We start from the raw sequence: 15,966 nt of genomic DNA, 5'->3' as shown, positions 1-15,966 counted from the left end.
TTGCTATCTCTCTCAGAATGACCTTCTTGATCCAAACCAATCAGGTTTCAGGACTGGTCATTCAACTGAGACTGCTCTTCTCTGTGTCACAGAGACTCTCCGCACTGCTAAAGCTAACTCTCTCTCCTCTGCTCTTGTCCTTCTAGACCTGTCTGCTGCCTTTGATACTGTGAACCATCAGATCCTCCTCTCCACCCTCTCCGAAATGGGCATCTCCGGCGCGGCTCACTCCTGGATTGCGTCCTACCTGACCGGTCGCTCCTACCAAGTGGCGTGGCGGGAAGCTGTCTCCGCACCACGTGCTCTCACCACTGGTGTCCCCCAGGGATCGGTTTTGGGCCCTCTCCTTTTCTCCCTATACACCAAGTCACTTGGCTCTGTCATATCCTCACATGGCCTTTCCTATCATTGCTACGCTGACGATACACAACTAATCTTCTCCTTTCCCCCTTCTGATAACCAGGTGGCGAATCGCATCTCTGCATGTCTGGCAGACATATCAGTATGGATGACGGATCACCACCTCAAGCTGAACCCTGGCAAGACGGAGCTGCTCTTCCTCCCGGGGAAGGACTGCCCGTTCCATGATCTCGCCATCACGGTAGACAACTCCGCTGTGTCCTCCTCCCAGAGTGCGAAGAGCCTAGGCGTGACCCTGGACAACACCCTGTCGTTCTCCGCCAACATCAAGGCGGTGACCCGCTCCTGCAGGTTCATGCTCTACAACATTCGGAGAGTGCGACCCTGCCTTACACAGGAAGCGGCGCAGGTCCTGGTCCAGGCACTTGTCATCTCCCGTCTGGACTACTGCAACTCGCTGTTGGCTGGGCTCCCTGCCTGTGCCATTAAACCCCTACAACTCATCCAGAATGCCGCAGCCCGTCTGGTGTTCAACCTTCCCAAGTTCTCTCACGTCACCCCCCTCCTCCGCACACTCCACTGGCTTCCAATTGAAGCTCGCATCCGCTACAAGACCATGGTGCTTGCCTTTGGAGCAGTGAGGGGAACGGCACCCCTGTACCTTCAGGCTCTGATCAGTCCCTACACCCAAACGAGGACATTGCGTTCATCCACCTCTGGCCTGCTGGCTCCCCTTCCTCTGCGGAAGCACAGCTCCCGCTCAGCCCAGTCAAAACTGTTCGCTGCTCTGGCACCCCAATGGTGGAACAAGCTCCCTCACGACGCCAGGACAGCGGAGTCACTCACCACCTTCCGGAGACATTTGAAACCCCACCTCTTTAAGGAATACCTGGGATAGGCTAAAGTATTCCTTCTAACCCCCCCCCCCCCCAAATTGTAAAGTGGTTATCCCACTGGCTATAGGGTGAACGCACCAATTTGTGAGTCGCTCTGGCTAAGAGCGTCTGCTAAATGACGTTAATGTGCCCTTGAGCAAGGCACTTAACCCTAATTGCTCCTGTAAGTCGCTCTGGTTAAGAGCGTCTGCTAAATGACTAAAATGTAAATGTAAATCTTATATCACATATCTCTGGTAGCGTTCATTGTTCATGTTAGCCATTCTTCTCAAATTAAACATATCTCCCTAATTTCTGCATCATGCTTGTAACGTTGTCAGTAGGATACAGTAACCTATGCTTCAGAGGGGAGGAGCAGGTAGTTTCCACACGCACACCCACTGGCAAAGATTTCCATTCCAGCTGGAAGGCAGAAACTGGAATACGTTTCTAGAGTGAGCTTTCCCAGCTAACAAAATTACGTTCCAGGATGTCACCAAAGTTATTTTAGTCCCTACATAAGTAATGATAACGTTATTGTGAAACGTTCCTTCTACGTAGCTGTGGTGTCCGCTGACAAAACGTATGTCCCAAGTCTTTTCAGGAAGTAGAAATGTGGGGGATTTTAAACCGTTAAATATGTGTATTTTTAAGTCAACCTCATAACGTTGCTAAACGTCAGAAAGTACGTTGAGAGCCCCATAAAATGCAGTTTCTGGTAACCACTGGGAACGTAACTTTCGTCAGTGGGTACCTATAGTACCAATAAGGCACGTAACAGTGTGATGGGGACAAGGACATTCCGGCTGGTCAAACCCTCCACTAACCCGGACGACACTGGGCCAATTGTGCATCACCTCATGGGTCTCCCGGTCGTGGCTGGCTGCGACACAGACAGGTATCGAACCAGCATCTGTAGCAACGCAGCTGCGATGCAGTGTCTTAGACCACTGCGCCACTCGGGAGGACCCTTAAGGTACGTCATTTAATCTACCCTGCACATATAAACAGTGTCCTGTCGGTAGGTGTCCACTGACGAAATATGCAAAATGCCTGAAAATAAGTTCTTTTTTTACATAAACTGTATCACAATAGATTCGTAAACAAAATCACAGCAATAAGCTCAAAATAACAAGTCAGTAAAAACATGAACACTGCACTCCAATCAAGAACTGTAAAACTGCTTAAAGCTAAAAGTGAATAACTATGTTATGTTTATTCAGGTGCTGCTGCTCCATCCTCATCCACAGTCTCTTCCTCGACCCGCTCCTGGAAGTCAAAATAACACAAACTGGTCATTATTTTCCTTAAACAAATGATCAAAATGCCGGTTTAACGTCGACTCCCTACTACATTCCTTTTTTACTAGCACAATCATTTAGCTATATTGACCGACTGGATTAAAGTGAAGTAAAAAGGCCATTATCCTCTATGGCCTCCATAACTTGGTTCAGAGCAGTCCTGAACTCTGTACGGATCATCTCCAGTTTCACCATTATCCTCTATGGCCTCCATAACTTGGTTCAGAGCAGTCCTGAACTCTGTACGGATCATCTCCAGTTCCACCATTATCCTCTATGGCCTCCATAACTAGGTTCAGAGCAGTCCTGAACTCTGTACGGATCATCTCCAGTTTCACCATTATCCTCTATGGCCTCCATAACTTGGTTCAGAGCAGTCCTGAACTCTGTACGGATCATCTCCAGTTTCATTATTATCCTCTATGGCCTGCATAACTTGGTTCAGAGCAGTCCTGAACTCTGTACGGATAATCTCCAGTTCCACCATTATCCTCTATGGCCTCCATAACTTGGTTCAGAGCAGTCTTGAACTCTGTACGGATCATCTCCAGTTTCATCATTATCCTCTATGGCCTCCATAACTTGGTTCAGAGCAGTCCTGAACTCTGTACGGATCATCTCCAGTTTCATCATTATCCTCTATGGCCTCCATAACTTGGTTCAGAGCAGTCTTGAACTCTGTACGGATCATCTCCAGTTTCATCATTATCCTCTATGGCCTCCATAACTTGGTTCAGAGCAGTCCTGAACTCTGTACGGATCATCTCCAGTTTCATCATTATCCTCTATGGCCTCCATAACTTGGTTCAGAGCAGTCCTGAACTCTGTACGGATCATCTCCAGTTTCATCATTATCCTCTATGGCCTCCATTACTTGGTTCAGAGCAGTCCTGAACTCTGCTTCTCTGTCTGCTTATCTGTCAGGCCGTCTGCTTCTCTGTCGGCTTAACGGTCAGGCCGTCTGCTTCTCTGTCGGCTTATCTGTCAGGCCGTCTGCTTCTCTGTCGGCTTATCGGTCAGGCCGTCTGCTTCTCTGTCGGCTTATCGGAACTACAGAGTTGGTTTAACGTTGGAACAGAGCTAATGTTAGCTAGCTAGCTAACAACCTTGTTTGTGCAGTGCAGTGCAGCACTATATTTAAAAAGAGGTCATACCTTTTTGTCGTTAATAAATCCAATGTGAAACGTGGTGACTATAGCATCCTTAACTAGCATTGAAAAAGTTCATCCATTCTTCTCAAATTAAACATATCTCCCTAATTTCTGAATCATGCTTGTAACGTTGTCAGTTGGATACAGTAACCTATGCTTCAGAGGAGAGGAGCAGGTAGTTTCCACACGCACACCCACTGGCAAAGATTTCCATTCCAGCTGGCAGGCAGAAACTGGAATACGTTTCTAGAGTGAGCTTTGTTGCGATTTTTGTGGGACTGGAGAAAAATACCCGGAAAGGAAAATAAGGTTATTACCTGGATTACATGCTTTTAAAATAACTGTGCTGTTCCTAAAAAGTATAGAACACTTTTTCCGGTTCTTTCCCTGAACCGGTTCCAATCCTAGAGAAATTATGTGGATGAAGGTCATGCTTAGGCTAATAAACTATAAAGGGAAATAAATTGCTACAGTTTACACTTTTTTGTTGTTGTAATTTAATGAAATGTTGTAATCTGATCTCGGAATGCACGGACCGTTAGTAGTGGGGGAACAGGAAGTTCCGGGCAAGCGGCACCATTCTTCACAATAAAGAAAGCGTCTGAACTGTGCAGTCAAGAAGATAACCTTTGTGTCCGTTTCTATTTATTACTAGAGGTATGTAATAGCACGTTTAAACTTTCTAATGTCAAAATAACATGTCATACCATGCTAGGTAACAAATCCGTTAAGGTATTATCACGTTTGTTAAAGGTTTGATGTGTTATTTTTGTGTCAAACCGAGTGAGTGAAAGAACGTGATAAAAACGTTTTTACAAGTCACATAGCTAGAGATGTTGGGTTTGTCTGAGTGAATGTACATACTTTTCTCATGTTAGTTTAATAAATAATCAATTTATTTGAGATTTTGAGTTCGTTTAGCATGTTATTGGTTTTGTGTAAAATTCCCAAGCTGGTAAAATGGCGGCGCCCTCTCGGTCAGCGTCAACGGACTTCAGTGAGGACAGTGCGGGTGCATCAGAGACAATTTCACGGTCGCACTACTGTTTTGAAGCTGAATGTAATGATTATCAGTTTTCTACATGTGTACTAATATTCAGACACATTCTGTTGTTTCTGTCTTTATCAATACATGTTACTATGGTGTGACCAGGAAATACAATTGGTTTTTGATTGAAGTAATACAATCAAAAACTTTATTAATACTGGCCGATTCAGATAAGTCTGAGGCCGGTAACATCAACAGTGAGGACAAAACTCAGCCTGCCTCTCTCCTTCCACACTGAGTCCAAACCTACAGTCACTAGGTCCTGATTGTGACAGTGGAGCCCAGTTTACTGCAGGATCCAGAGATGGCATCAGGGAAGCTGGAAGACTGCAGTCAAACACTGGAGCTGAATGTCAACATTAAAGATGAAGAAGAGGAGAAGAAGATTGGGAAATCTGTTTCTCATGGTAAGAGTAGGTTCTATCTAATTAAGTTTGTTGGACATGATTTGGAAAGGCACACACCTGTCTATATACAGTGCATTCGAAAACTATTCAGACCCCTTGACTTTTTCGACATTTTGTTTCTTTACAGCCTTATTGTAAAATTGATGAAATTGTTTTTTTCCCTCATCAATCTACACACAATACCCCATAATGATAAAGCAAAAACGTGTTTTTATCAGTTGTTGCAAAAACAACAACTGAACAATCACATTTCCATAAGTATTCAGACCCTTTACTCAGTACTTTGTTTAAGCACCTTTGGCAGTGATTACAGCCAAAGTCTTAATGTGTATGACGCTACAAGCTTGGCACACCTGTATTTGGGGAGTTTCTCCCATTCCTCTCTGCAGATCCTCTCAAGCTCTGTCAGGTTGGATGGGGCACGTCGCTGCACAGCTATTTTCAGGTCTCCAGAGATGTTCGATTGGGTTTAAGTCCCGGCTCTGGCTGGGCCACTCAAGGACATTCAGAGACTTGTCCCGAAGCCACTCCTGCGTTGTCTTGGCTGTGTGCTTAGGGTCGTTGTCCTGTTGGAAGGTGAACATTCGCCCCGGTCTTGAGGTCCTGAACGCACTGGAGCAGGTTTTCATCAAGGATCTCTCTGTACTTTGCTCCAATCATCTTTCCCACTATCCTGACTAGGCTCCCAGTCCCTGCCGCTGAACAACATCCCCGCAGCATGATGCTTCCACCACCATGCTTCACCATAAGGATGGTGCCAGCTTTCCACCAGACGTGATGCTTGGCATTCAGGCCAAGAAGTTCAATCTTGGTTTCATCAGACCAGAGAATCTTGTTTCTCATGGTTCGAATCCTTTAGGTGCCTTTTGGCAAACTCCAAGCGGGCTGTCATGTGCTTTTTGCTGAGTAGTGGCTTCCGTCTGCCCACTCTACCATAAAGGCCTGATTGGTGGAGTGCTGAAGAGATGGTTGTCCTTCTGGAAGGTTATCATATTTCCATAGAGGAACTCTGGAGCTCTGTCAGAGTGACCATCATGTTCTTGGTCACCTATATAGACAGTTGTGTGACTTTCCAAATCATCTCCAATCAATTGAATTTACCACAGTTGGACACCAATTAAGTTTTAGAAACATCTCAAGGATGATCAATGGAAACAGTATCCACCTGAGCTCAATTTCGAGTCTCATAGCAAAGGGTGTGAATACTTATGTAAACAAGGTATTTCTGCTGTTTTATTTTTAATACATTTTCAAAAATGTCTAAGAACCTGTTTTCACTTTGTCATTATGAGGTATTGTGTGTAGATTGATGAGGATTTTTTTTTATTTAATCAATTTCAGAATAAGGCTGTAACGTAACAAATTGTGGAAAATGTCAAGGGGTCTGAATACTTTCCGAATGCACTGTACATATCCAAAAGTGGACCTAGAAGTTTGTCCTTAAATATCTATTGGGAGCCCATCTGGACCTTCTGCTTTACCTCCCTTCATATTGAAAATAGCATCAGATATTTCAACATCATCCAATTCCTTTTCCAGATCCAATTTTGGTTTATTTCTACAGGATCCATTGATAATTGGCCTTGTAAATTATGAATTGCATTAAAGGCTGAATTTTACTTCTTAATGTGCCAGGCCAGCAATTTACCAGGTTTTTCACCTTGACCATAGAAGGACTGTTTCTGCCTAGTTAAGCTGTTTGCAGCCTTTGAGGTGGGAAGTTCTTCATACTGAGCTTTAAGACCAAATCATTCCTTGTTTACTTCTACTGAGTTATCCAAAAAAGCTTCCCTCTCCAATTCTCTCATTTTGCTCTCCGTCTCTCATTTTCTGATTTTATTTTATTTGAAACTGGTAAAACGTATAATTTGCCCCCAAATATGTGCTTTGAAAGCCTCCCATCTGGTACTCGCTGACGTTTGGTCAGTGTTCAATGTCAAATAAACATCTATATGCACTCCAACGTAATGTAAGAAGTCTGGGTCCTGTAACCATCTGGGATGCAAACGCCTTCTAGAGGATCCTTTTACTAGTTTTGTATCCCTATAGAATAATCACACAAGGGAATGGTCATTCAAAACAAAAGTATCATATCCACTTCCTGCTACATTGGGAAGCAATGAGCAGGAAACTAAAAAGTAGTCTACATGAGAATATGATTTAAATGTTGACGAGTAACATGAATAATCCCTTTTACTCGGGTTCTGAGTCCTCCAACGTTCACATAGATTTAAGTCCTTAATGAAATGCTGTAATTTCTTTCTACTCTGCGAGTGGGAAGTGTCTAAACCAGAGGAGCTATCTAGATGAGGATCAAGAGTGCAATTAAAGTCCCCTGCCATTAGGACTTTAACAGGAATGGAGGCTATCAATAGAAATACATTCTCAAAGAATTTGGGATTATCATCATTAGGACCATAAATATTAACCAGATTAATATGCTCATTCAAAAGAGTTCCCTGTATCTAAATGTATCTACCAGCTTTATCAGTTATAATAGTATCCACTTGAAATGGAACAGATTAGTGAATTAAAAGCATAACACCATGAGAATGAGAGGAGAAACAGGATGCTACTACTTGCCCTTGTCATCTCCTGCATACTTTAAGTAGCTCATCCTTCAACAAGTGAGTTTCTTGTAGGAACACAATAGATGAATGAAGTTGTTTAAGCCTAGTAATAACCTGTTTTAAGCTTGGATAGTTTACAAACTCCACAGACATTCCACAAAGTAAATGTAAGTTTTGCATTTGAAGTCATTTAATCAAAGATGTAAACATGGAATAAGCTATAGCATAAAGACATATCTAAAATCTGTTTAGTAACCACAAAGACCGCATTAATATTTTGTAGTGAGGAAAATATGTAAAGATCTGTTGAAACAAACATAGATATTTCCTAACAGTAACACTGTCTCCCTAACCGAGACAACCAACGCTTCCTCTCCCACCTCCCCCTGATCGTAGAGTGTAGCTTGGTGGACGACTGATCCATTAAAGAGAGCAGTCTAACCTAAGCGACGCTAAACAAAACAAAGTGTCTCCTGCCTTCTCTCTGCCATTACTTCTCACAATCAAAACAAAAGGCCTATCTTGCAAGATGTTGTGTGAAATATCACAACAAAAGGCCTTTTTAGCAAGATGATATGTGAAATATCACGTAGTATTTGTTTGAAAAGTAGCAAAGAATAGCTCCACCTAAAACAGTAACGCTAGTTAGTGAAGCCTGAGACTAAAGTTAACGTTACAGTTCGGACCGTGCAAAATAGTGGTAGATGATCCACAACACAGGGTCTGTTGCTAGTAGCTACCAAGTAACATATGTATAGCGTTAATGTAGTATACCATGATACGTTTATAAACCAGAAAAAGTATCAAAGATCCATCATTCTTAAATGGAAGAAGTGTGGAACCACCAATACTTTTTCAAGAGCTGGCTGCCCGGATAAACTAAGTGATAGGGGGAGAAGGGCCTTGGTCAAGGAGGTGACCAAGAACACGATGGTCACTGACAGAGCTCTAGAGTTCCTCTGGCGATGGGAGAACCTTCCAGAAGGACAACCATCTCTGCAGTTCTCCACCAATCAGGCCTTTAAGGTAGAGTGGCTAGACGGAAGCCACTCCTCATGAAAAGGCACATGACTGCCCCTGGGAGTTTGCCAAAAGACACCTAAAGGACTCTCAGACCATGATAAACAAGATTCTCTGGTCTGATGAAACCAAGATTTAACTCTTTGGCCTGAATGATGAAGAAGATGGTGGACAACGACAAAGGAGAAAAGTGGAATATGTTTTGAGTGAATATGGAATGGAAGATCACACAGAACTTTTAGAAGAGCTACAGGAGGAAAGTGAACGTGATGAGAGTGAGGATAAATTAACTGTGGTGAGGAACTCCGAGTTCGGGCTTCGTTCCGAGGATGATAAGGATGATTCTGGCCCATTGGGAGTGAGATTTGTAGAGGGAATGGATCCATATGTGGTGTCAGGTTATGTGGAGAAGAGGTTGGGGACTGTTGAGTTGGTGAAGGTAACTGAGTGGACTCGTGATGATTTATTGTTTCTCCTCTGTCCAGAGGGAGCGGGCGCTCCGGATTACGTGATTAGGGACAGGAATTGTGACTTGAATTGCTCTCCGGAACAGTGTGGCATTGAAAGGAGTGGTAACAGGGTTAGGTTTAAGTGTTGAGGATGAGCAGTTGAAATGGAAGATTCCAGGTGTCTGTGACACCCTCCGTTTGGTGAGACGTAGATCCGGTGTAGAGTGTGGGGAAACAGAGAATACATTACCTGTCATGCTGGGTTTTGATGCATAGTCTCTGCCAGATAAGGTCAAGGTAGGAAGTGTCAGTTATCCCGTGAGCGATTTTGTTCCATAAATACTACAGTGTTTTAGGTGTGAAGTTTATGGGCCTGTTGCAGCAGTGTGTAGGCGTGAGATGCCTAGATGTGACAAGTCTGCAGGAGGGCATGAGATGAAGAAATATGTGGTATCGGTGGAGAAAGTTCTGTGTGCTAGTTGTGGGGGTGCTAACGGGCTGGAGATCTGAGGTGTCAGGTGAGAGAAAGGCAGATTGAGGTTGCCAGGGTTACAGTAGTACAGAAAGTGTTGTATGCAGAAGCAGTGAAGAGAGTGGTAGAGGAAGATGGGTACAGGGTGAGGGATCTTGAGAGGATTCCTGTGAGTATGCAGAGACCAAGAGAGAGTGATGGGAAGAATATGTGCTTCAGTAAGTTGGGCATTTTAGCATTTATAGCAATGGTTGTCAATTGTACTGCAGAAATGGATCAAAAGTCCCAGAAATAGAGGCTGTGGTGGTAGCGGCAGAGAAGTACTTGGGATTGCGAGGATTTACTGCAGAACAGCTGCAGGGGGTGTTGTGGTAGTGGTCTGGCGTAGGACTAGATGGTGTTAAATAGTGGAATGGGGTGGTGGGTTTTTGTCGTGGAAAATCGCCACGAAGGGACTCAAAGTCAAACTTAAATTAATCATTATTTTTTATCAGCAAGCTGGAGAGGTTCCAACAAACTTAAAAGCACCATAGTACACGTCGGTCGGGAGCTCTGCCGGTGCAGTCCCGTTAGTTGTCCTATATACTGTTTACACAGACAAGTTATATTTGCATGATTTTAGCTTTATTAATAATTAACATTTGGTTCCTGCATGTGACCAACCAATACCTCACAAGGCTTCTTCTCTCCAAGCTGAAACCTTGAAACTGAGATATCCCTTTTGGTTCCCAGAGCAATGTTCTGGGCGTACTGCCAATTGGTCTGAGGAGGTCAGTCATCTGCACAAACCAAGAACATTTTCCCTCACATTTTTTAGAGCAGGCTAATACTTGGCAGGTGCAATTTTGTATTAATTATCGTATCAATGAATTTAATGTATGTAGTCTGTGAATGGCCTCACACACCAGTACAGTAGGTGGCGGTGTATGCACCTAAAAGTTGAATGCTCTCCACCAACCAAATCCCAAAGAAGAAGAAGGATGCAAATGCACGTCTCTTGACCCGTATGGAGAATGTGAAAAAGGAGCAAAGTTCATCTTTATTATTGATGTTTGATGAAGAGTATCTACCATCCTATGTAAAGCTGGGATATATAATATACCCCATAAGAGAGTTTGTGTAAAACCTGATGCAATGCAAGAAATGTAAAAATTTTGGCCACATGTCAAGTGTTTGCAGACGGAAGGAATATGTTATTGAAGAGCATGTGAATGTAAAATGTTGTAACTGTGGTGGGGGTCATATTCCTGAATTCCCAGAGTGCCCTGTTAGGGTGAAAGAGGTTGAGGTGTCAAGGATCAGGGCTGTACAGCAAATCGCCTATGTGGAGGCGGTGAAGAGAGTTATAGTAGCAAGAGGCCACAGTTCTGAAGAAGATATGGCGGTGGATGCACTGCAACCAGTTGCAAATGTTGTACGTCAATCAAGTGATCTCACTTATTTTGAAGGTGGATTTTTTTAGTATTTATAGCCACAGTTATTAATTGTACTGCACAAGAAGTCCAAGAAGCTGGACATCATTATATCTGTAGCTGAGAAGTTTTTGGGCCTCCAAGACTTCACGGCAGAAGCCCTGCAAGGTCTACTGTAGCCAGAAAATGTTCCACCCTCACAGGATCCTTCTGAGCCTGTGTAGGGACCTGATTAGAACAGAAAAGCAGGCTGATTTAGTTCAATTTAAATGTTGTTATTGATAGTTTGTATGATTTTTTTTTTAAATAAAAAAATTCCTGTATACACTGAACAAACATATAAACGCAACATGTGAACTGTTGGTCCCATGTTTCATGAGGTTAAATAAAATATCCCAGAAATGTTCCAGACACAAACTTATTTCTAAAATGTTGTGCACAAATTTGTTTACATCCCTGTTAGTGAGCATTTCTCCTTTGCCAAGATAATCCATCCACCTGACAGGTGTGGCATATCAAGAAGCTGATTAAATAGCAGGATTATCATTACACAGGTGCACCTTGTGCTGGGGACAAGAGTAGCTGAGGAGGTGCGTGGCAGCATCTAATGGGGATCCCTAACAAATACAAAAATGACACTCTAAAATGTGCAGTTTTTTCACACAACACAATGCCACAGATGTCTCAAGTTTTGAGGGAGCATGTAATTGGCATGCTGACTGCAGGAATGTCCACCAGAGCTGTTGCCAGAGAATATTAGGTTAATTTCTCTACCATTAGCTGCCTCCAATGTTGTTTTAGCGAATTTTGCAGTATGCCCAACCAGCCTCACAACTGCTGACCACCGTGTATGGCGTTGTGTGGGCGTGCGGTTTGCTGATGTCAATGTTGTGAACAGAGTGCCCCATGGTGGTATCGGGGTTATGGGATGGGATGGCATAAGCTACAGACAACTAACACAATTGCATTTTATCGATGGCAGTTTGAATGCACAGAGATGCCATGACAAGATCCTGAGGCCCATTGTCCTGCCATTCATCCACCTCCATCACGTCGTGTTTCAGCATGATAATGCACGGCCCCATGTCGCAAGGATCTGTACACAATTGAACATGCTGAAAATGTTCCAATTCTTCCATGGCCTGCATACTCACCAGACATGTCACCCTTAGAGCATGTATGGGATGGTCTGGATCGACGCGTACCACAGCTTGTTCCAGTTCCCGCCAATATCCAGGAATTTTGCACAGCCATTGAAGAGGAGTGGGACAACATTCCACAGGCCACAATCAACAGCCTGATTAACTTTATGCAAAGGAGAAGTGTCCCGGAGGAGGCAGCGGCAGCTACCCACTTCTCCAGTGCTTCATTTGTAAATTGTGCAGTGCCGGAACCAAAAGTGACCCCGAGAGGGGGGTGACCTGGGGGGCTCTGAGGTACCAGAACGGATAAAAACAAACAACCTTTATAACAAAGCATTGCATGCATTATCATAGCTTTCGCGTACGGGCATAGAGCAGTGGTGTGGAGCCGCTTGCAGAAGTTACACACATGGAGTCAATTTTTTGTAGACCAGAGTCCGGGGAAAATGTGTTATTTTTATAAATGAATTTCATGCAATTCTACATTGTTTTAGATGACTGGAGACTTTCGCAGAATATTTTTTAATACCTCACAAATGACGAAAATGACAGGCTACTTTGACACTGAGAATCTGAGATCAATTAAAACGACCTTGTCTTGAATCCATCAATAGCCGAGGCCCCTAAGTGTGCAGAGAAACACATTGTACAATATGAGGAGGAAGATATAGTCCTAAAAGTGCTTTCCAGTTTCACTGACTCACCCAATGATTTGCAGCTCACTCACCGGCCAAAAGCTTATCTCTCTCTTGCTTTACTTTTTTAAACAATGCTGTTTGCTCAATAGGCCTATTTGGAAGTTGATAACTTGGTAACATACAGACATTAGTATTTTATTTTCAGCAGGATCCATTTGCTTTACAACCTGTGTTTTCCAACGATTGTATTATAAATATTTGCGAAAGGCCTGTTTTGGCTGCATGCTGTTAACTGACAGATTTGCCACACGTTAGGCATGCCTTGTGATTTGGCTACACACAATCCACAGCTAGGTTATTTTTTAAAATTAGCTATGAATCCTCTGTGGCGAAATTCTAAGCTTACTCCTGGTGTAGTATTGGGAATGATTTAATTTCTTTCTGAACAGACTGCAGAGTGCTGCAGCACCTCCAGCACACTTCCCTCAGCTATTATTCTATTAGGAGATAAATGATGAAGTGCAATGCTGGAGAGAAGAGAGTTGCCGGCTTATGTCTATAACAGCACATAGAGGGAGAGAGATCATAGAAAGTGAATGTCATTTTATTTCTGTGAGAGATACAGGCGTGCTTCTCTCTCTCACCACAGCAATGGCCACGCCTTGGTCTAGGCTACAATGTTGCGCAAACCATGAACCCGGGACGGCCCAACATTAACCAATTCAATGAACCTTTTTGTCAGTTTCTATTTATTACTGTGGGTATGTGTTATGACGACTTTCTCTGGCATCAAGTAATTCAGTATGCAAGAGAATAGTTAAACACTTAGATGGAGAGTTGGTTCAAAGTATTTAATATTACAGTACCACATTCACATGACAAACGGTACGGGCGTAGCCTATTGTCATCTGAATGACTTACATAGAAAACGTCTTAGTTTATATAATGATTTTCCGAGCTAATTCCATTCAACAGTTGCCAACCATTATTGAGTGTCACTCCTCGCCACATATAGGATCACCCTATATGGTATTGTGTTGCACCCTAGTCAGGATATTCCATCACGTACTCCTTCTAAGATTAGAACCAGTGGCCCCCCAGCTAACTTGGCTCGCATACCTTCTGGCACCCACCAGTTACAGAAATAAATACATGGAATGTATGTCATCCTCCAAATCCTTATGCAGCTCTCAATATTCCAAACATTAACAGCTTCTTTCTTCCTATAGGCAGAAACTCAAACAGGAAGTACCCGTTCTAAGGACTATTCAATGCTGGTCTGACCAATCGGAATCCACGCTTCAAGATTGTTTTGATCACGCGGACTGGGATATGCTCTGGGTAGCTTCCAAAAATAATTTAGATGTATACACTGAAACGGTGACTGAATTCATCAGGAAGTGTATAGGTGATGTTGTGCCCACTGTGACTATTAAAACCTACCCAAACCAGAAACCGTGGATAGATGGCAGCATTCACGCAAATCTAAAAGCGCGAACCACCGCATTCAACCATGGCAAGGTGACTGGGAATATGGCAGAATACAAACAGTGTAGCTACTCACTCCACAAGGCAATTAAACTGGCAAAACTTCAGTATAAAGACAAAGTGGAGTCGCAATTCAACGGCTCAGACACGAGACGTATGTGGCAGGGTCTACAGACAATCACGGACTACAAAAGGAAAACCAGCCACGTCTCCGACACCGACGTCTCGCTTACAGACAAGCTAAACACCTTCTTCGCCCGCTTTGAGGATAACACAGTGCCACTGACGAGGCCCACTACCAAGGACTGTGGCCTCTCCTCCTCCGTGGCTGACGTGATTAAGTCATTTAAACATGTTAACCCCTGCAAGGCTGCCGGCCCAGACGGCATCCCTAGCCGCGTCCTAAGAGCATGTGCAGACCAGCTGGCTGGTGTGTTTATGGACATATTCAATCTCTCCCTTTCCCAGTCTGCTGTTCCCACATGCTTTAAGATGGCCACCATTGTTCCTGTACCCAAGAAAGCAAATGTAACTGAACAAAATGACTATCGCCCTGTAGCACTCACCTCTGTCATCATGAAGTGCTTTGAGAGACAAGTCAAGGATCATATCACCTCTACCTTACCTCTCACCCTAGACCCACTTCAATTTGCTTACCGCCCCAATAGATCCACAGAAGATGCAATCGCCATCACACTGCACACTGCCCTATCCCATCTGGACAAGAGGAATACCGATGTAAGAATGCTGTTCATTGACTACAGCTCAGCATTCAACACCATAGTACCCTCCAAGCTCATCATTAAGCTTGAGGCCCTGGGTCTGAACCCCGCCCTGTGCAACTGGTTCCTGGACTTCCTGATGGGCCGCCCCCAGGTGGTGAAGGTAGGAAACAACATCTCCGCTTCGCTGATCCTCAACACTGGGGCCCCACAAGGTTGCGTGCTCAGCCCCCTCCTGTACTCCCTGTTCACCCATGACTGTGTGGCCAAGCACGCCTCCAACTCAATCATTACGTTTGCAGACGACACAACAGTAGTAGGCTTGATTACCAACAATAACGAGACCGCCTACAGGGAGGAGGTGAGGGCTCTGGGAGTGTGGTGCCAGGAAAATAACCTCTCACTCAACATCAACAAAACAAAGGAGATGATCGTGGACTTCAGGAAAGAGCGGAGGGTGCACCCCCCTATCCACATCGACGGGACCGCAGTGGAGAAGGTGGAAAGCTTCAAGTTCCTTGACGTACACATCACTGACAAACTGAAATGGTCCACCCACGCAGACAGTGTGGCGAAGAAGGCGCAACAGAGCCTCTTCAACCTCAGGAGGCTGAAGAAATTCGCCCTAGCACCTAAAACCCTCACAAACTTTTACAGATGCACAATTGAGAGCATCCTGTCGGGCTGTATCAACGCCTGGTATGGCAACTGCACTGCCCACAACCGCAGGGCTCTCCAGAGGGTGGTGCGGTGTGCCGAACGCATTACCGGGGGCAAACTACCCGCCCTCGAAGACACATACAACACCCAATGTCACAGGAAGGCAAAAAAGATAATCAAGGACATCAACCACCCGAGCCACTGCCTGTTCACCCCTCTATCATCCAGAAGGCGAGGTCAGTACAGGTGCA

Source organism: Coregonus lavaretus, assembly GCF_964263955.1.
Source record: "Coregonus lavaretus genome assembly, contig: HAP1_SCAFFOLD_90, whole genome shotgun sequence".
Lineage (NCBI taxonomy): Eukaryota > Metazoa > Chordata > Actinopteri > Salmoniformes > Salmonidae > Coregonus > Coregonus lavaretus.
Note: the sequence above shows the minus strand (reverse complement) of the source record.